General features: G+C 39.1%; 1 non-coding gene and 1 pseudogene across 1 annotated transcript; one reads left to right on the forward strand and one right to left on the reverse strand.

Moving 5' to 3' along the window:
* Positions 1-1,587: 1,587 nt before the first annotated feature.
* On the forward strand, positions 1,588-22,369 carry LOC150034102 (uncharacterized; annotated as a pseudogene).
* On the reverse strand, positions 21,945-22,047 carry LOC120087451 (small nucleolar RNA R71). The gene has a single exon (XR_005484592.1). It is a non-coding gene; the product is annotated as a small nucleolar RNA R71 (small nucleolar RNA).
* Positions 22,370-22,865: the final 496 nt, after the last annotated feature.

The raw sequence follows: 22,865 nt of genomic DNA on the forward strand, positions 1-22,865 counted from the left end.
ATCGCATCTCTAAAAACCACGAGGATTGGAGAGAGAGTGATCAAAGACTGAGAATCAAGGATAACGACGCAAGTAATGGTGCTATTACTTCACTACAGAATCAGATGACCGCAATGACGAACTTAATTCAGGGAATTACGATCAACAATCCAACACCGCAAAATGGGCAAGTCAACACCATTAGTCAAAACATCGCAAGGTGTGCGACTTGCGATGATGGGTACACAATGGAAAAATGCCCACAGAATCCACAGTCTATTTACTTTGTAAAAAAATAACCCATTTTCTAATACCTACAACCCCGGGTGGAGAAACCACCCCAATTTTGCATGGAAGAATCAACAGCGAAATTTTCAATCTGTGGCGCAGAAAGAGGGGCCACCTGGATTCTTCCCGCGAAATAATGGTCAGACAAGCAATCAAGCCAGTAGCTCACAACCGCCGCAATCCTCCTCCCTAGAAAGCCTATTAAAGCAGTATATAGAGAAAAACGAAACTATGCTTCAAAGTCAGGCTACGTCCATCTACAATCTAGAATTACAGATGGGACAGACCGCAAGGGGCTCTGTCGAGTTCAACAGAACTCCCATACAACCCGGGGGGATCAGGTAAAGAGCAATGTCAAGTTGTGACATTGCATAGTGGAAAAACTGTGGAGGGAGAAAAGAAGGAGCTTAGCCGCACTGCTTCCATTGCGTTGGAACCTGAAATTGCAGTGACACAAGAAGAAGAAGAAAAAGAAGCAATAGAGCCAGAAGTTGCATCCACCTCAAAACCAACAGAGAATGGGATTGTAAGAGTGAAATTACCACCTTTCCCACGGAGACTCAGAAAGAAAAAGAATGAAGAGGTACAGTACCAACGCTTTCTGTCTATGTTAAAACAATTACATATTAATATTCCATTCAGTGAAGTGATTGAGGAGATGCCTGCATACGTGAAGTTTCTAAAGGAAATGGTAACCAAGAAGAGGGGTACTGGTAAGTTTGCCACGGTGGCTTTAACACAAAGTTCAAAATCAATAATTCCACTGAAGATGAGCGATCCTGGGAGCTTTACTATACCTTGCTCCATAGGAGGACTGTACATCGGGCAGGTATTGTGTGACCTTGAAGCCAACATCAACTTGATGCCTCTGTCGATCTTTAAGCAGCTGAATGTGGGGAAACTTACGCCCACGAACGTGACTCTCCAACTTGCAGATAGATCTCTGGTGCATCCAGAGGGGAAGGTGAAGAACATGTTAATCACCATCGACAAATTTATCCTACCAGCTGACTTCATCATCTTAGATTACGAAGCCAACAAAAATGTGCCCATCATCTTGAGGTGACCATTTTTATCAACAGGTCGTGCCCAGATTGATGTGCATAAAGAAGAGATCACTCTGAGCATAAATGGAAAGAAGCTCAAGTTCAACATAATCCGTGCCATGAAGTTTCCTGACGAAGAAGACCTGCATGACTCTAACGACGACCAAAATTTGACTGGAGAAGAAAAGCTTGACGAAGAGAGTGAAGAAGAGGATGCAAGCGCATCCATTGTTGCATGTAATGCGATCATAAAAAAACAAACAAGGAAGTTGAAATGATCGCACCCCAAGAAGAAGAGGCAACAGCAAAAGAAGAAAGAAAAACAACGCAACTGTCCTTAGTAGAACCACCAACAATGGAATTAAAAACCCTGCTGAACCACCTAAAGTACGCATTTTTGGGGCAGAACGAGAATCTGCCAGTAATTATTTCCTCCAAATTTAATGAAGACCCAGAGAATGCATTGATGAGAATTCTGAGGAAACATGTGCGAGCAATTGGCTGGACGCTCGCCGACATTCGAGGAATTAGCCCAATCTACTGTATGCATCGAATTCATCTCGAAGAAGACCACAAAGCAACGATTGAACATCAGCGCAGACTCAATCCTGCGATGAAAGAGGTCATTAAAAAGAAGATCATTAAATGGTTAGATGCGGGCATTATTTATCCGATAGCAGATGGTACGTGGGTCAGTCCCACATAGTGTGTGCCAAAAAGGGTGGCATGACGGTAGTCCCGAACAAAAATAATGAGCTGATACCATAAAGAATCGTCACCGAGTGGCGTGTTTGCATGGACTACCACAGCTGAATGCGACAACAAAGAAAGATCATTTCCCTCTACCATTCATTGACCAGATGCTAGATCGTCTAGCCGAAAATGACTTTTACTGCTTTCTGGATGGCTATGTCGGATATAACTAGATTATGATTGCTCCAAAAAACCAGGACAAGACCACATTCACCTGCCCATATGGGACCTTTGCTTTTCGCCGCATGTCGTTCGGCCTCTGCAATGCGCCAAGCACATTCCAAAGGTGCATGATGGCCATCTTTTCATAATATCTTGAGGACTCCGTCGAAATATTTATGGACGACTTCTCTGTCTATGGGCACACCTACGAAGTTTGTCTGGCCAACTTGGAGAAGATACTGAAAAGATGCAAGGAGACGAATCTCGTTCTTAATTGGGAAAAATGCCATTTTATGGTAAAGGGGGCCATCGTGTTAGGGCACAAGGTATCGCGGGACGGGTTGAAGGTAGATAAAGCAAAAATAGAAGCAATTGAAAAACTCCCACCTCTAACAAATGTAAAGGCTGTAAGGAGTTTTTTAGGGCATGCTAGATTCTACAGACGTTTTGTCAAGGATTTCTCAAAAATAGTACGACCGCTGAGTGCGATGTTGAAAGCTGATAGGAAATTTTACTTTAATGATAATTTCCGCAATACATTCATGATTTTAAAGAACACATTGACGACTGCACCCGTTTTGATCGCACCAGATTGGACACTTTCTTTTGAAATAATGTGCAATGCAAGTGGGTATGCGATGGGAGCAGTACTAGCACAAAAGAGAAAAACAATCTTGCATCCCATCGCATATGCAAGTAAGACGTTAAACCTTGCTCAAACTAACTACACCACCACGGAAAAAGAGTTGCTGCTGGTAATATTTGTGTTAGAAAAGTTCAGAGCATATCTACTGGGAACGAAAGTGCTCATCCATACTGACCAATTGGCGATAAAATATCTAATGACAAAGAAGGATGCAAAGTCGAGGCTAATTAGATGGGTTCTCCTCCTTCAAGAGTTCAATATGGAAATAGTTGACTGCAAAGGAATGGAGAACCAAGTTGTAGATCATTTATCCAGATTGGAAAATTCTGAGGTTGACTGCAAGGAGTCAGAAGTAAACGCAGTGTTTCCAGATGAGCAGCTATTTCAGATTGAAGAACTACCGTGGTATGCTGACATAGTTAACTATCTGGTTTGCAAGCAATTTCCTGAAGATTATACCTACCACCAACAGAGGAAGCTTAAACATGAATGCAGATATTATTATTGGGATGAGCCGAATCTGTACAAAAGGGGGGAAGACTAGATTCTACGGCTATGCGTACCAAATGCTGCTCAACAATGCATATTATCGCAATGCCATGACTCACCATATGGTGGGCACTTTGGAGGATAGTGCACCGAAGCTAAGGTTTTACAAAGTGGATTCTTTTGGCCAACATTGTTTAAGGATGTAGCTAACTACGCGATGAAGTGTGATCGGTGCTAACGCACAGGTAACATTTCATGGAAACATTCAATGCCAATGAACATCATCTTGGAGCTTGAGTTATTTGACGTATGGGGTATCGACTTCATGGGACCATTCCCTCCATCGAATGGTAAAAATTATATTTTGTTAGCTGTCGACTATGTATCCAAGTGGGTAGAGGCAGTGGCATGCGCCACAAGCGATGCGGCGGTGGTCTCTCAATTCCTGAAGAAAAATATTTTCACTCGTTTTGGCACTCCACGTGCCATAATAAGTGATGAAGGGTCTCACTTTGTCAATCATATTTTCAAGGAGCTACTGCGCAAATATAACATTCTCCACAAAGTGGCCACCGCATACCATCTGCAGACGAATGGTCAGGCCGAGGTGTCTAATCGGGAGATTAAGTTGATACTTGAGAAGGTGGTAAGGCCTTCACAAAAAGATTGGCCAGCAAAGCTCAACAATGCGTTATGGGCATATCGGACTGCATTTAAAACACCCATAGGTATGTTCCCATATGCGTTGGTATTTGGTAAAGCGTGTCATTTGCCTCTGGAGCTGGAATACAAGGCACTGTGGGCGGTAAAGAAACTAAACTTTGATTTGAATAAAGCAGGAGAAGCGAGAAAACTTCAACTGGTCGAGCTGGAGGAATGGAGGATCGACGCATATGAGAACACAAAGATTTATAAGGAGCGCACAAAGCGCTGGCACGAAAAACATATATACGACAAGAACCTCCAAGTTAGGCAGAGGGTCTTACTATTCAACTCACGACTATGGCTCTTCCCTGGAAAATTAAAGTCACGTTGGTCCGGACCATTCATAGTTAGAAAGGTATTTCCGCACGGCGCGGTTGAATTATCAAATGATGACGAAACCAACATATTCAAAGTTAATGGGCAGTGAGTAAAAGTGTATCATGGAGAAGGCTGGCATCGCCAAGTCGACTCTGTGGAACTGAGGAACTTTGAATAAAGAAGGAAGTAGGTGGTCTCTGCGCTATCAGACAATCGAAATTCATCAGGGACGCAAGTTTTGGGAATCATGGAATCTTTAACTTTTCTCTACTACTCTGAATTTTCATTCCACTATATCTTTTTAGCTCTTTATCTATTCTATATTCTAAAAAAAATGGAGATTGCGGTAAAATAATTTTGTTTTGTTTAAAATCATTTGACTCTCTCACTATTTTTCTTGCAACGATCGAGGCGCAGGATTGCAGAGGTGTTACACGAAGAAGCAACTTGTCTTATTCCGTCACCGCAATCCAAAGAAGATAGATCGCCGGAAAGAAGGATGCATCAACACACAATGCGGGCGACAGCACAAATTTGGGGGTTCTATTCTTCCTTAACTTTATTTCAAATTTTGCACTATCGCATTGCATTTTGATTTTATAAGTTTTATCACCGCATCCTCTTTGACTACCGCAATCATTTAATATTGATAAATTTAGTGAGTCATCGCATGAGTTCTTTGACAATTATGATTTCAATGATGAAACACGTGCTTCTATTTTTTTCATATATACTAGAACCAACTTAATCTTAGAAAAGTCACCTCATGAAACATTTTTAGAAGTTAGAGGTCTGCTAGCTTTCTTTCAAACTCTCTTTACGTAGCCTCCTAAGAACATCGCATGACTTCTTTTAATCTTTTGGCAATGGGGACATTGTCGCATTTCAAATTTGGGGGTGAGGTATTTATTTTCGACCTTGCTATTTTTAGCTTTACAAAAAAATAAAATAAAATAAAAATGAGAATAACAACTCCATTGTCAACGCAGTGGGAAAACTCATGTTGATAAGAGTTAAGTTGTGAAGGGCACTTATCCATAGTTAGATGTCCGCATGACACACATGGGGGCAAGCCAAAACGAAAGTTAGTCGCCAGGATCAACGCATAAATACAATGACCGCAACTCCACTACCAAGAAGGTATGAGTTTAGTCTTAGAAAGAACGCATTGCTCGTAGTTGGATGTCTGCATGATACACGTGGAGGCAAGCCAAAACGAAGGCAAGGCACTTAGATCAGCGTAAGGTCAGAAAAAAATAATAATGTCAAGAAATATACAAGGATAAAAATCATTTGACACCTCGGTGGAAAAGTTTTCTTTTTGAAATAAATCATGCGATGTCCCGGAAGCTAGTAAAGTCCTTTTGAAGGTTAAGCTTGCGGTCCCTAGGTCTTAGAAATATTCTCAAAGGAGACTTGAATAAGAATTAATGAAATTTTGGTGTATAGGATTTGAATGAAGTATCCTTGAGAAATCTAGGAAAAGCGAATTGCGGTCGACTTACTAAAGGAAATCTTTAGCTTATGCTTGAGGACAAGCATTGTTTAAATTTGGGGGTGTGATAACGGGTAGAAATATACGTCATTACAGTGCTAAGTTCTTAAACAATGCTGGCTTGCATTGATAAAATATGTTAGATTGCGTCCAAAAAGCATTAAGTTTATAACATTGCGGTCACATGCGTTCATCGCATAGAAACAGTTAATTTTTGTGTTTGTATGCAGAATATGCGTTGACGCAAGGCGAAAAGCACGATCACAAGAGATCAACAGATGAGCGTAGCATTACCGCGAGGCTTTGCGATGATTTATGTTTGCAAACATCTGCTTAAGAAGGATTGCCGCATAGAGCCGACGCAACTTGGTGGGCACATCTGGGTGAAAGGCATAATTAATCACGATGGGACAGAAAGCTGATGACGGTCGAATCCGAATTAAGTTGACAGCCGCTAACGATAACAAGTATATTAAGCTTTTCGGTGATAAATATTTGGCGCATCAGTCAAGGAATTAAAGCCATCCCATCTGTGCAATCATAAGAGAGAAGCCACCCTTCACCCCGAAGCTCTATAAATACCAAAGGCATCCTTCAGAAAAAGAGGTTCGGTTTAGTTAGCTCAGACGTCTTTATTCATAGTTTTTCTTTTATCTTGAAGAAAGAAGAGCAAGAGAAGAGTAGAGACATCGGAAGATCGCTCAGGGAAACTCGAGAGAGAACCCAGAGGCGTAAAAGCAGAGAGCGAGCTGACTCTTACGAGAGCGAGATTATCTTTTGAACACGAGTATAAAAGACAATGTAAAAGCATGGGAAGCAAGAGATTGCTACCAGGCTCTTTATTCTCTTCTTGCATTGTTATTTTATACTTCATTTTTATATTTATACAATGAAAGTTCTTATTCTACATCTGTTCACTCTCTTAGCACGCATGAGTAGCTAAACTTGTCGAATGGGTTGAGAAGAACTAAGCTTACATGACCTAGGATGTTCATTGCTTGCAATTATCTTATGTTATGCTGTGTCAAACATCCATTTAGAGCTACTCGAGACAGAATCTAAAGAAAGAACCTAAGAATTGAGAGAGCTAGGTTAGAATCTAGACTCGAGAGAGCAAGATTTGAACTGCATAAACAAGATATAGGGACTTAGAGATAAGCTCTGTTTGCCAACCTGCATCGCATGCATCATAGAGATAGGAATAATATTATGTGGTCACCTTATTTTTGTGTGTGTCATTTTATCATCGCATAAATAAGAATAGAGGCTTATGTGTAAGTCCTATAGACTTATCGCATATATGCATGCGTTCTAGCATTAGAAGTCGTAGCATTCGCATCGAGAGATGGTTTACTATTGTATGTGTGTTGCATGCTCGCATAGCATGAACACATCCTAGGAAGTGTTAGCCGAAACCCTTCTCAACCCGTTCACCGCATACTCATCGTATCTTCCATTTTATCAACTCTTTTCGAACTCCACCGCATTTGTTTATTTTCATTACAAAACCAATAACTATTTGAGTTACCGGTTACCGCAAGGTCTTCTGAAAAATTACAACTGTAACCTATTTTCCCAAATCCCTGAGTTCGTCCCTGGACTTACCAGGAAACTTAGTGAGGTTTACACTTGGATTCCACTGAGAAAACTCGAGTGCTCAATGCATTTTCATCATCGCATTTCATCCATAATTCCACATCATAAAATAACGCATCAGCATGCAGTAAGCATATTCATGCATCATCTTTATATTATAAGCGTTATAGTATAAGGGTGAATGGATGCATGTTTTTCTTGGCTCGTTGCTTGTTTGTATAAGAGTTATATAAAAGGTAGCAATGACTGAACAATGCAAGGAGCATGACACTTAGGCTGTTTACAAAGTTATGAAGGCCTTGTATGTGTTAGCTTTGCATTGTGCATGGTTTTGGTTGTTTCTATTATAAGCGTTATAATAGAAATTAGAACTAAAATCGATAAGAAAAAGTTGCATGCGGACTTAGGGTGAACTCATGTTTTAAAAGGATTTTAAAATTGGATTGAGATAGACCTAAGTTTAAGGTTCTAATGGGATTACAACCTAGTTTAATCTTTTTAAATCGGTTTAATAGGGTTAAATTGATTGGCATAAAAGATTAAAATTGTATTAAATCTATCTATAAGGGACCTTTTGTCTAAGGCGGGTTCTATCTAGGCTGGGGTACTTAAGCTGATGGAAACGAAACACCTCTCTCTGGAAACCTACCTGGAAAGGTGAATTAGATAGATTTTCTGCAAGCATACGACAGTTGGTCAAAGACTCTGTTAAAGAGTTTAATGGATGATGATCAAAAGTTGTTTAACTATCCAAGGTAAAAGTTACTTTTAGGAAAACCTAAAAAATCACTTAGTTAAAATTCTTAGCTGTGTTTTTTCTAAGTAAACTAAACCCTAGGTTATAAAATACTCAGTGGGAAGAAGAGATGTATCTGATATGTTAATGATTCCACTTATGTTTCTCCTTGAATGTTCATGTCGTGAGATTCATGCTTGGCCTTGTGGTGCCCTGGGAGCATCCCCTTTCGGGTCGTGTTTGCATTAGCCAATATCAAGGTGGACAGAGAGAGTGTTTATAGTAAGTGGGTGAAAGGTGTGTGTCAACACGTCCTACGATCTCTGTCATTGGTTTGCATCTTGAGATCATTTTGTACTCCCTTGTAGCACCTGGGAGCGTCCCCCTTCGGATGGGTTTTGTGCAGTTGGTCAAGATCAAAGTGAACTCCAGAAATGGATAGGGTCGCTTTAGTTTTTGCCCCAATCGAATTTTTTCCCTTCGGATTAGCTGCTTGGGGCAGAACTTTAGGGCCTAAAATGGCGGATCACACTTACGGAAAATTGTTAAGCAAGTTAATGTTTTCTTGACCAAATCAATGATGGCTAGTCGTTATAGGAGCAAGAGTTGTTCTAGTATTAACTGATTGAGAATGTCTCAATTCAGAGGAGGGATAATTGATCTCCCTTCAGCGGCTTTTGTCCTAAACCTTTGAAGCGTCATTGCGAAACTAAATGTCACACGGGGTTCATGTTAGTTTTGCTAAACCTTATTGGATGTTGTATGTTTTTTCAACAGGTATTTGCTTAAAACCTAACGTAGGTCAATGTGTTTTTTTTTTTTTTAGTAACATGTTTGTATTTTCGTTTAATGTCTCTAGTTTGACCGATTACATACAGTGGAAAGAATCTTGTAAAATGTATTTCGTGGTAAACGACCTTGAATTTGTCATGGTTGAGGAATGTCCTCAAGTCCCGATCCTTGATGCACCGAGAAGTGTTCACAATGCATATAAGGTGTGAATAAAGGCTAATTCATTGGCCCGACTTCACATTTTGGCTAGCATACCTGATGTTTTGGCCAAAAGGGTTAAGAATATGGTCATTGCACGCGAGATCATGGACTCGTTGCAAGATTTGTTTGAACATCAGTTCTTGCTTTTCGAGCACAGAGGGATGGATGACAAAACCAGTAGTGTCAGTTCCCAATTTAAACTCCAAGAAGAGAAAGCACGTGTTGCTGACTCTGGTGAAGTTCATAGAAGAGAAGTGTTCTCTCTGAAATTGAACTTAGAGCTTATTTAGGTTCTGATACTGATCCCACTACTCTCTAAAAGAGGAGGATGTTTAAAGACAGTAAATCTGATTTATTGATCTTGGAGACGTGTTTGGTAGAGAATGACGATTCTGCCTGGATCCTTGATTCGAGTGCTACTAATCACGTCAGTTTCTCTTACCAAGGATTCACTTCATGGCAAACATTGCCATAGGGAGAGATAACTCTTCGAGTCGGTACTGGTGAGGTTGTTTCAGCTATTGCTGTAGGCAGGCTGAAGTTATTTTTGGACAAGAAACGTTATCTGTTATTGGATAATGTTTTCGTAGTTCCTCATATTAAGAGGAACTTAATCTCGATTTCTTGTCTCATTGAACAAGGTTATACCATCTCCTTTTCTGAGAATAAAGTGTTTATGTTCAAGAATGGAATGGAGATTAATTTTGGTTCAATGGAAAGTAACTTATATGTACTAAGGTCGTTAGTCATAAAAGCCTTGTTTAGCATTGAAATGTTCAGTATAGCGACAACAACTAAAAGATCAAAGGTTTCTCCTAAGGAAAATGCACATCTTTGGCATCTAAGGTTAGGTTACATCAATCTCAATAGGATTGAGTAGTTGGTGAAATATGGACTTCTAAAGAGTTTAGAAGAAAACTCCTGGTTGGTGTGTGAATCATGCCTCGAAGGCAAGATGACCAAACGACCTTTTACTGGAAAAGGTTATAGAGCTAAAGAAGCCTTGGAGCTTGTACATTCAGACCTCTATGGTCCAATGAGTGTTAGGGCTCGAGGTGGATATGAATATTTCATCTCTTTCATAGATGATTATTCAAGGTATGGGTTGTTGAGGTTGATGCTCTAAAGTTTTGTGTCCTGTAGTTTGTAAACAGTTTGTACGATCACTTGTGTTGTATAATATATGATATTTACTTCACATCTTGATTTTTCTCAGTTGTATGTTTTATTTGCTTTACCACAAACTAATAAACATAAAATCCCTGGTTATCTATATGTAACTTAAGCATGTATGTGGTGACATGCAAGTGGATCATGTCTTGAGTGATAACCAAAATGGTCTGTAGTATATGGATATAGAAGGGAAACCTTATCCTGGTAACGCTACAGATGCGGCCCTCTTTGTGGAATGGTCACAAGTGTTGTGACTTGTCACAGATGGACTAATCCTGATCATTCATGTAGGAGACATGTGAGCAGGGACATCCTATACAAAGAGTTTGTATAAGACCTGACCACGAAGTGTTAACGTCTCGTTATATAACACTGTTCATGATAGAGACTTCACTTCACTAATATGACCATAGATAACATGACCTCAATCTTGAGTGAGTTGGGAACTTCTGCCATTGAGAACAATCCTTTGATTTGTATGGATATGAGTGGCCTGGTTGCTAATTCAAACCTACCATTTTAGGGATTCGTCTGATTTAGGAGATGGGAACTCAGCTACACAAGATGGAATTCACTCCTTCCCCGAGGTAAGGGCAAGTAGATAGATAGATCCCTTAAGGGCTGATTCCAGGGCTTGAACGATGTGGTGCCACACACCTTCTCTTGGCTCGAGAGGTGTTCACACATAGTTGGACTATATTGTATTGTTCATTAGAGAAATTAGTGGTACTTAAGGAGTGAGATGTAACTACAGGGGCAAAACGATAAATTGGCCCAGCTGTACTTACGAGCATTTGTTAAGGGTCATCGTACTCATGATTGGTTATATCCGATGGACACAGAAATATATCTATGGTAAGAAGAGTTCAGTTGTTGGTCTTTAGTGGAATGCCTGGTAGTTAACGGATGGTGTATCTCGTGGCTAAAAAGTTTAGTCAGCTATTCACGTACCATTGGAGCTTCGAGCCACAAGTCCATAAGGTCCCCTAGGTAGCTTGGATAAAGTGGAGAATCAGTTTTTGGGTCAGTTTGAAATGTTCAAATTGACAAAAGGGAGTTTGATTATATATGATATAATTGAACAGGTTAATTATATATGATATAATTGACTAAATGTATGCGATAAATTATTTTGGAGGAAATTAGATATAGATATGATTTATATCAAGTGGAGAAGGAATTACTATAATAGATATATGATATCAAACTATAGGGTAAGAATATAATATGATTATATTCATTTATTAATTAAATTGATTAATTATGTGATAATTAGCCGAAAACCTCTCCTCAATCGTGCGTTAGTGGGAGAATCCTTATTCGGTTATTGTAACTGAAGAATAAAATGATTTTTTTTCATTTTGTAAGGAGTTTTTGAAAAAATCGCAAAAGATGTGAAAACGTTTTAATCGCTTAGCTGAAAGCCTATACAATAAAGCCTTATCACTTAAACGATCGCACGCAGTCTCTAAATGACCGCTTAGCTTTTCTATACGATCGTTTAGCATGCCGAGTTTTCTAAACGATCGCTTACCAAATACTAGACAATCGCTTAATAAAACCTACATGATCGTGTAGCTTTCTCTAAACAATAAGCATCAGCTATACGATAGCCTTCTCCCACTTACTTATCATTCTACATGATCAGCCCGTTCCTCCTTCCTCTACCAAATTCAACAAAGATCACTCTTTGGATTCTCACTTCAAGAATACCAAGGGCTTTAAGTGGTGGTGTCGTCCCCGCTCCTGTTTGTTCGTGTTGCTGCCATTCGTGTAGACAATCATGCTGTCGTAGTTGACTGTTTTGCTGGGCGATAAAGAACATAGAGGTTGCTTCCGCTGCATTGACTTCGAAGTGAAGAGAGTCGTCAACTAGTATGTGAACTCAATCCCTTGTATTTTATTTATCAAAGCATGTCGTTAATTAGTGTAAATTGCATAACTATTTGATAGAATGTGTGTGTGGTAATTTCGATCACAATTAAATAGGAAAGATCCGAACGCGCTCATGGATGCCCTTCGTTAAGAGATCCTTCAATTCGTATCAGAGACAGGTTCTGATATTCCAATTTCATTTTATGCAACGAATTGCATACACATTCATGGTGGGTGCATATCTGCTCTGTTTAATTGTTAAATTGTTGTGGCTGTGTGGATTAATGGAGTTTTCTGTGATGTTAGCCTCGGTTTGATTTAATTTTTTTACATTTTCGGTTGATTGTAAAGGCCCCTGCGTTTTTGGGCATTATTAATCGTTATCGAGTCTGTAATTCAAAGTCAGTTTGATTCTTGAGTCATTCGTGAAGAAGATCGAAGCAAGCGTTGCTATTTTTCGAGGAAGAAGACGATCAAGGGTTGATCAGGTCGTGTAGACTATGGGGTAAATGATCGCTGAGTATCAGATGCTCGCGTATCGTTTAACGCGCATGCACACTAGACGAACGTTTAGCTCAGCAAGCTTCATCGCTTAGTAACTGGTTAAACGATTGCTTAGCAACACGCAGTAAATCATTTACCTTTCGCCACGTTAAGTGATCGCCTGGACGATCAGGCTTCGTAGCCTCATTTTCATCTAAGTGATCATTTAGCTTTTGTGCCTATCGTCTAGTGTGCACTGAACGATCGTTTACCTTCAGCGTTTACTAAACGATGGAGTTATCCTGGCAGTTCAAGACCTGGTTCGCCTTTGAACTGGTTTGCTTGATGGAAAATGTAATAGATAGAGTTATTTCATTCTGATTTTTTTATAAAGGTTCATCCTGGTCCATTAATCCTTGGTTTATTACATACGATGTATGGTTTTTGTATGTCATATGGTATGCACATATAGTAAATCCCACCTTAGGTTATGCATTAGTCATGCATCATCTCTTTATTGTAAATGTTATAATTTAGAGAAGCATGATTTAATTATGTAAGAGCATGCTCATGCATCATATAATATAAGAGTTATTTTTATGCATGCATAAAAAGTATTGACATGCACCATCTTTATATTATAATGTTATAGTATAAGGGTGAATGGAAAGCATGTTTGCTTGGTTTTACGTGTATATAAAAGTTGTGTATAGTAATGACCGGACATTGCATGAAGCATGACACATAGGTTACTTTATAAGTGCTATAAGCACCTAGTTGTGCGCGATGTATTTTAGTTGTTTCTTTTTAAAAGTTAAAGAGAAATTAGAACTAAAAGCAATAAGAAAGACATGCATGCTCACTTAGGTTTAATTCGTGTTTTAAAATGTTTAAGACTTGGATCACATAGACCTAAGATCATGGTTCTAATATGATTAGCAACCCTAAGGCTTTAATCTTTTAATTAGTTTAATAGGATTAAACTGACTAATAAAAGGTTAAAGTGTAGCAAATCTATCTATAAGGGACCTTTTGTCTAAGGCAAGTTCTGTCTAGGCTAGGGTATTTAAGTTGACAGAAACGTAACACCTCTACCTGGGAACTTACCTGGAAAGGTGAATTAGATAGATTTGATGCATGCATGCAAGTTAAGGACAGTCCATTAAAGTGTTTAAATGTGACTACTTGAACTTGTTCATAATTCATAGACAAAAGTTGTTTATGAGCGGGATTTAAAAAGATGACTTGGCCTAAAATCAGTAGCCGGATTGGCTAGGTTAATGAACCCCTAGGTAGAACATTCAGTGGGAGGTACTTGGGGTATAAGATGCTTCACTTAAACCTTTCATGTTTCTCCTATATAGTCCACACCGTGAGATCTACCCTTGGCCTCGAGGCACCTTTGGAGTGTCTCCCTAACGGATGGTGTTTGGGTAGGTCAATATCAAGGTGGATGGAGAGAGTGTTCATAGTAAGTGGGAGTGGGAAGTGCAACAGTATATCCCTCGATCTCCCTCGTTAGATTGAATAAAGTTATTGTGCATCACCTCGAGGCACCCTAGGAGTGTCGCCCTATAGGATGGCAGTTTTATGCGTTTCTTTATTTGATCTCCTATAAGAGGATAAAGTTACTTAATCTCTTGTCCTAATATGCTTCTTCCCTACGGTGGGCTCATTAGGACGGGACTCTAGCACCGAAAGTGAAGGGTCACACTTATGCGAAACTGTTAAAGGTTAACAGTTCTGGAGCGAATAAATGGTGACTGTTAGGTTCAATTCCAAGAGTTGGTTCTGTCTAATGGTTGAGAATGTCTCATCCCAACGAAGGGGCATCTAATCACCCCACCAGTGACGTTTGTCTTGCCTCACTGGGGCATCATTGCAAAATAGAAGTCTTTCACTTAGGGTATTTGAAAATTTTTTGCAAAACTAATTGGTGGAATTGTGGTTTAGCAAAATCTAATAAAGTTTTGTTCGTATTTTCAGCAACAAGTTTTCAAAATGGCCACAACCATGTTAGATTTTCTTAGCGCTGAAAAATTAACTAGCGATAACTTTTCGACATGGAAACACATGATCACGACGATTCTTATCATCGAGGATCTCATGTTCGCCCTTACGGAGGTTTGTCCTCCTATTTCAGCTCCCAATGCCGCTCAAAATGTTTAGGAGGCATACGAGCAATGGATACGGGCGAATGAGAAGGCCCGAGCTTGCATCTTGGCAAGTCTTTCTGAAGTCTTGGTCAAGAAACATGAGTCAGTGGTCTCAGCGCATGAGATCATGGAGTCCCTGCGGGGGTTGTTTGGACAATCGCCTGAATAGCTTATGCATGAGGTTCTTAAGTATATATTCAACTCCAAAATGGAAGAAGGCACCTCTGTTCGTGAACATGTGCTTAACATGATGGTCCACTTCAATGTGGCGGAGTTGAATGGGTCTACCATCGATGAGGGCAACCGGGTTAGCATAATCCTGCATTTTTTGCCAGAGAGCTTCCTGCACTTTGTTAGTAATGTGATTCTTAACAAAGTGAAATATAACCTTACAACTTTCCTCAACGAGTTACAGACCTACCAATCTTAAAGTAAGAAGAGGAAGAAGAGTGAGGCAAATGTTGCTTCATCCTCTAGGACGTCATTATAAAAGTTAAACTAGTACAACAATACCATAAAATAAGAAACTAGGGCATACAATATGCGTCCAGTAAAATCTCTAACTTGCTCTAGACTAGATGCGGCCTATCCCATAGACCCAGCTCTCCAGATGACCCTCAAACACCTTAGTCATTAGGGTCTTTGTAAATAGATCGGCTATGTTATGCACCAAAGTTATCTGCATGACGATCACGTCCCCTCGATGCACTATCTCCCGAATCAGGTGATACTTGCACTCAATATGCTTTCCACGCCTATGGCTTCTAGGCTCCTGAAATCAACCACAACAACATTGTTATCACAGTAAAGGGTGATGGGTTTTGACATGTCTGGAATAACTTCTAGATCAGTCAAGAATTTTCTGAGCCAAATAGCCTCTTTGGCAGCTTCACAAGCTGTTACATATTCTACCTTCATAGTGGAGTCAGCAATGCACCCCTACCTGGTGCTTCTCCAAACTACAAATCCTCCATTAAGAGTAAACACTGATCCTAAAGTGGATTTCCTAGAATCCCTATCAGTCTAAAAGTTAGAGTTAGTGCATCCTGTAAGGATCAAATCCTCAAACCCATACACGAGCATATAGCCCCTCGTTCTTCAAAGATACTTGAGGATGGTTTTAACGATAGTCCGGAGATCTAATCCTGGATTAGAATGATATCCACTGACTATCCTTGCTGCATAGCAGATGTTAGGTTTACTATATAACATCGCATACAATAGGTGTTGGGTTTTATGTCCTAAAACTCATGGTATGTAAACAATGAAGCTTATTCTGAAAATTCAATAAAGCTGTTATTGAATAGATCTATTGCTTGAATAGAAATCCAATAAACCTAAAAGTCCCTTTACTATTGGATGAGTACTTGAACTTTATGTGGAGACATAAAAGTGGATCAAGTTTAATTAAATAGTCAAAATGATCTATAGTATATGGATAAGGTTGGGTACCTTATTCTGGTAACACTATTGGATGTGGCCTGCTCTGTAGTTTTTATAAGGAGTTGTAAAGTGCTACAAACGAAGTGATCCTAATTCGTTCATATTGGACATGAGGAGTGGGGGTGTCCTTGTGCAAAAGAGTTTGTACAAGATCGGACCACGAAATGAGTCACTCTTACTTTATAACACTGTTTACTATTTAAGATTGACTATTTCAAAGTGATAACCTAGGTAACTTGACCTTAATCCTGAGCTAACTATGAACTCCTATTTATCTGGGATTGCCCTTAGATTTGCATAGGTGAGGGTTGGCTCAATAGCGCTAGCTCAATATGATTGCCATTTCAGAGGTAAGACTGGATAGATAGCTAGGGACATAGGGTGCAAGAGGGAATTCACTCCTACCCGCTTTAGGGATAGTAGAGAAGTTGTTCCCTTAAGTGCGATTCTAGGGCTTGAATAAGGGATCCCGCCCTCTCATTTGGTATGAGAGGGACTCGGTTTTGTGATTGGATCACAAAAAAATTGTTCATTAGGGGATCAGTGGGGACTTAAGGAACAAGAGGTAATTTCGGGGGTAAAGCAGAGATTTGACCCAACCGTTATTATGAACAACCTGCGAAGGGTTAACTTACTAATCATGGTTATATCGAATGGATATAATATATCTACAGTGAGGGGAGTTCAACTATGGGCTTTAGTGGAGTGACCCATTAGTTAATGAATGGGGGTTAGATCAGTCTAATGAGTTTAGCCGATTAATCTCGTATCTTAGAGGTTATGATCTGTAGGTCCATGAGGTCCCTCTACTAGCTCGGAAATGGATTAGCTCTAGAGTAATGTGATAAGTTAATTTGAAACGTTCAAATTAGAATCAAACGAAATTGGAGAAAATATATTTAAGTATGATTTAAATATATGAAGATGAATTTGTGTAAAAAATAATTTAATATTGGATATTAAATTAATTAGAATTATTTTAATTGTTTAAATATTTATTTATTAATTTTATTAGAAAATTAATTTATGAAATTAATTTTTAAAATTAATAAATTTTGATTTTAGAAATAAAATATGGTTTTAAAATCAAAATAGATTTTTGGAAATTGAAAAATTACACAAACTTGAAAAATGGGTTTTTCAAAGTTCATCTTCAACTAGCTTACAAGGAACCCACCATCTCTTCCTTCGGTTTACTCCAAGCATGAGTTGCATCCCATGCAACACTTCTCTTTGCATGATAGTCTGCAATATATTGAAGAGATTGGAGTGAAGAATGGATGAGGAACTGATTGAATTTTTTGCTGAAAAATTCGAATGAAGAAGGTGTTCTTCAATGGGTTGGTTTAGTGAGTTTTCTCTATATTCCCTTTGATTCCAGCTTATTTTGAGTCCCACAACTCAATCTAGAGCACCAAGAGAATAGTAGGGAAGATATTGTGGTGGTCTACACAAGGATTGGAGGATTTTGCAACTGAAAAATGGAGATTTTGAAGGTTCGGCCAAGGTATGTTCATGAAACCCATTAATCTCTATTTTAACATGTTTCTTTTATGCCAAAATTAATGAATTAGAATGCTTATGGATCCTAATTTCTTCCACTGCATGCTGGTGTTGATCCAACAATATGCTGCCAACAGCCGATGCTTAGGGGATCCATCTCATTTCCTCAACTTCTTGAGGTGTCTTAGGACACTATTCCTTAGACAGAGTAACTCCATGTTGTAAAGGGAGCAAACCTCTCTTGAAGTTTAGCATCGAATACTTGACAAGCATTTTGTCAATATATGACGCCTAAAACAAGGCTAGCGATTTGTTCGTACGATCTCTAAAGATATGAATACCTAGAACAAACAACGCCTCTCCCAAATATTTAATTTGGAATTGGGCCACTAGACATTGTTTTATGTCAGTTAGTAGACCTACATCATTCCCAATGAATAAGATATCGTCTATGTATAGCTCTAAAAAAGCTATTGAACAGTTGATGATTCTTTTTAAACACACGGTTCATCAATGTCTTGATCTAGCCATAAGATTTACTCACAATATCAAATTTATATTCCAAGATGGAGAAGCTTGTTTCAGTCCATAAATGGACGATTGAGCTTGCAAACCTTTTGCTCTTGACCTTAGGTTATGAATCCTTCTGGTTACTGCATATAGATGGTCTCCTCAAGATTTTCATTCAAAAAGGCAGTTTTGACATCCATTTGTCAAATCTCATAGTCATAATATGTAGCAATGGATAGGAGTATCTGGATAGACTTCAACATGGTAACAGGTGAGAAAGTCTCCTCATAGTCAACTTCCTCAACCTGGGTATAACCCTTTGTCACTAGTCTAACCTTAAAAGTTTGCACCTTCCCATATGCACTCCTTTTTTCTCTTGTAGATCTATTTGCAACCAATAAGTTTTACCCATCAGGTTAATCTATAGATCCCAGACTAAATTGAAGTACATAGACTCTATTTTGAGATCCATATATTTGATTCATTAATCTCTGTCTACATCTTCTATTTCCTTCTTATATGACAATGGATCCTCGATGTCACCATCAGATATGACAGTTAGCATTTCTGTTAAACCCATATAACTAATAGGCAGGTTCTCAACCCTCCTACTACGTCGAGGTTCTCTCAATGATTGAGGTTGACGTGACCTATTAGATGAATCGACATATATAACTTTTGTTGATGTACTTGGCTCTTCAACAACTTTTGTTGAAGGTTCAGTAGTTTCATTGGAAAGCTCATTCAATACTATCTTGTTGTGCGGTTTGTGCTCCCTAATATGGTCCTCTTCTAAAAATGTAGCGCTTGTCGACACAAACACTTTATTATCTTTGGGATCGTAAAATTAACCACCTCTCATTCCTTTAGCGTAGCCTACAAATAGGCACAATTTTGAACGAGGTTCGAATTTCTTAGGATTAGCCTCAAGTGCATGTACTAGGCAACCCCAAATCTTGAAAATGGCGTAAACTACCTTTATGACCATTCAATAATTCCAAAGGTGTTTCGAAAATACTTTTGGATGCAACACAATTAAAAATATAGGTTGCAGTCTATACTGCATAACCCCATAACAGATCAGATAAATGAGTGTTACTCATGACCGAACCATGCCCAACAAGGTTCGATTCTCTCCTTTCTGATACACCACTCTACTGAGGTCTATCAGATACTGAGAGTTAGTATACAATTTAATGTTTTATCAAATAGTCTTGGAAGTTCAAATCCATATACTCTTTACCTCGATCAAATTGAAGTGTTTTAATTTTTTTACCTAATGCATTTTCAACTCCAGCTCCTTGAACTTTTCAAAGGCTACAAACTTATGCTGCATTAAGTAAATATACTCATACCTTGAATAATTATCAATAAAGGTGATGAAATATTCAAACCATTCTCTTAGTCTTAACATTCATAAGACCACAGAAGTTCAAATGTACAAGTTCTAAGGGTTCTTCAACTCTGTGACCTTTTCAAATAAAAAGGTCTTTTAATCATTTTGTCTTCAAGGCATGACTCACATACTGGTAGAAAATTTTCTTTTAACTCATGATAACTTGTAGAAATACAAGTTATTTTGGCTCTTAAGTTGGAACAACTAAGGTTTTTAATGATAAATTCTCCTCATTTTTAGAAGAAACAAATGGAATTACTCAAACATTTGCAGACTCATGCAAAAGAAGTTTTATTACTAAATACTGCGGCACTAACGCGTTATACTGCAGGATTTCAACAAGAAGCTAACGCATGGGTAAGAAGTGTCGCAGGTAAAAGTCCTAACGCATGGGCCATGCGTCGGAGGGAATTCAATGCAAAGAAGATTCATTGATGTAGGTTGTTTGTGTCAAATCACCACTTGCAAGTATGGGCACCTGCAGCAGGCAGCGTCTGAAAAGCTACTGAGTGTCAGGCGACTAACCAGGGCATGGACTTTAATGTTGCCCATCACCAAGCTAGAGATGACCAACGCCTATAAATAGATGAAATCCCTCCAGAGTTCAATATACAGATACATATATAGAAATTTTCAAGATCCTCACTCTTATAATTAGCGTAGTCATAGTTTTAGTTCTTTAGAAGTTGTGCTGTGGTGCCAAGGCGATCAGAAGGGTTGAGAACCACCATCACCGCCAGTCAGAGAGCGGAGGAAGTCAAACTTGAGAAAGACACTTCGTCCAACTCTATACAAGTGATTGTACACAACTAGATTGAGCCAAAGAGACAAGAGATTGTACTTTGTGGCTTGACTCAGTTCCTTTCATCTCATTTATCACTTTCATTTCATTTTATTAAATATATTTGATCCATCATACTTTGCCATTGTTTATTTCTTGTTTATGTTGAATGCATCTATACTTTATGCAAAACTTCATTTCAAACACTTAAGCCATCTTGATCAATTGGTAAAAGCATCTTTAACTTAGACTATTCGAGAGAATAACTAAGCTGCATCAAGTAGAATGCCTAGTACATCTAGAGATAGACTTACTGGTGTTTATTGCATTCTGGGTTCGACACATGCATCCTAGAGATAGGTTTTGTATGTTATTCGCATTGAGAAGTGTTGAATAAAGTCAAACGCATAAACAAAGATAAGCAAACCATCCCATCTCATCCACATCACACTCTAGTTTGTGTACATTCATCTTAGATCGACGCATACCACTTACATTAAAATCCATTTTCGCATGATTCATCACTCACTACTCAACTCTTTTGTATCTTCTTGCACAAGCACAACACTTTAGTGTAAATAACACTTTTCTCTCATACATTTAGAAAACCCCTACAATAGCTACAACGCAAGGTTTACGTTAGCTTAACTGAATCCCTGAGTTTGACCTTGGACTTACTAGGAACCTAAATTGTGTTTATACTTGGGTCTGGTTTAGGAAAACTTGAATGTCAACAGGAGTGTCGTGCATTCTGTTGCACAGCTCTAACGCACTAACACGTTACAAATACATAAATACATCAAAGCATTAATGCACCATCTATACTTAGAACTTATTTTATACAATAGACTCCCAGCTCGAATCACGATAGCAACGAACAAGTTTTTGGCGCCGTTTTCGAGGATTCCAAAACAAAACTGACCAGAAATTTTGTTGTATCTTTTGTAGGTACTAGCTTATGTACTGTATGTTGTCGGGCAATGGTGGAAGAACAAGCAAATCATAACTTAGCTCAGCAACTAGCTCATGCTACACAAAATTTGATCCTAATGGCGAACAGCAGCACGCATCCCCTGTACTGTATGATTTCTCTCAAGGAATCATATACCCAATGCCAGATGGGATAAGGTTCGAGATGAAATCTGTAATGCTTCAAATGCTCCAAACTGTTGGACAATTTGGGGGTGGTCATGGTGAAGATCCTCACACCCACATGAAGCGTTTCCTGGAAACGTGTAATTCATTTGTGATTCCTAAAATCACCCCAAAGGCGATCAGGCTATCTTTGTTCCCCTATTCTTTGTGTGATGAAGCAAAACAATGGGTAAGCTCACTAGAGCCTGGTGAAATCACCACCTGGGAGAAGTTGGTGGAGAAATTTATGCAAAAATACTCCCCACTTACCACCAACACGAGAAGGCGTCAAGAGATTATGAACTTTGAACAAGAAGAAGCTGAGACCTTAAGCGCCGCATGGGAGCGTTTTAAGGGATTGGTCAAAAATTGCCCAAATCATGGACTACCACTAACTATCCAGATGGAGACTTTTTATGGTGGATTGAATAGAGCATTGCAGATGGCAGCCGATGCAGCAAAAACTGGTGGAATTATGGATAAATCTTACACTGAGGCTAAAGAGATATTGGACCGCATTTCTAAGCACAACATGGAATGGGTGGATGATACGTATGATGGAAGAGCTGACAAGAAGAAGAGATCTCAGAGTGTTAATTCTATCGATCCCAACGCAATAGCCACACTTTCTGCACAAGTGGCTACGATGACCAGCCTTTTGCAGAACATATCGCTAGGAAACGCATCAAATCAGCAGAAAATGAATTAGGAAAAAGCGTTCGGGCAGCCCATGGTTAGCTGTATGGGTTGTGGAGATCCTCATTCTTATGCTAATTGCCTACAAATCCCGCAGTCAGTATGCTTCATTAAAAACAAAGCATTTTCCAATACATATAATCCTGGATAGAGAAACCATCAAATTTTTCTTGGACAGGAGGAAATCATCAAGAGCATCACTCAGGGGCAAACCAACAGCAAAGGCAAGGACCGCCGCCTGCATTTCAACCAATGCATCAGCCACACCAACAACCCTTTAATAGAGGAGGACAGACGTCGAGCTCAGTATCTCCGCTTGAGAACCTATTAAAGGAGTACATAGCCCAGAATGACGCATTGCTGAAAAGCTAGGCGTCGTCTTTCAGAAACCTAGAAATACAGGTAGGGCAAATAGCGAGCGAGTTGAAGAACAGGTAGCCTAGAGTATTGCCTAGCAAAACTAAAAAACCTGGGAACAACAATGGAAAGGAGCAATGTCACGCGGTGAC

Source organism: Benincasa hispida, chromosome 9, assembly GCF_027475165.1.
Source record: "Benincasa hispida cultivar pf3 chromosome 9, pf3_genome.v1.1, whole genome shotgun sequence".
Classification (NCBI taxonomy): Eukaryota; Viridiplantae; Streptophyta; class Magnoliopsida; order Cucurbitales; family Cucurbitaceae; genus Benincasa; species Benincasa hispida.